The sequence below is a fragment of the Nestor notabilis genome, unplaced genomic scaffold, assembly GCF_000696875.1.
Source record: "Nestor notabilis isolate BGI_N333 unplaced genomic scaffold, ASM69687v1 scaffold13697, whole genome shotgun sequence".
Classification (NCBI taxonomy): Eukaryota; Metazoa; Chordata; class Aves; order Psittaciformes; family Psittacidae; genus Nestor; species Nestor notabilis.
This window is the reverse complement of record NW_009936128.1, coordinates 2,359-2,647: the sequence shown is the minus strand read 5'-3', so window position 1 is coordinate 2,647 and position 289 is coordinate 2,359.

Below are 289 nucleotides of genomic sequence, written 5' to 3'. Positions count from 1 at the left end.
GGAACGGGGCGGAAATAAGGGAATGGGAGGGAATGAGGGGAGAATGGGGCGGGAATAAGGAAATAGGGACGGAATAGGGCGGGAATGGGGGGGAGGAGGCCGGAATGGGGCGGGAATAAGGGAATGGAGGGAGGGGAATGAGGCAGAAGGAGGGGGAGAATGGGGAGGGCATGGGAGGGGAGTGGGGAGGGAACGTCCCATTCCCATCCCTGGTGTTCCCCAGCCCCATATGCCCCATTCCCAGCCCCACACGTCCCATTCCCATTCCCCCCAGGCTATGACTTCCCGG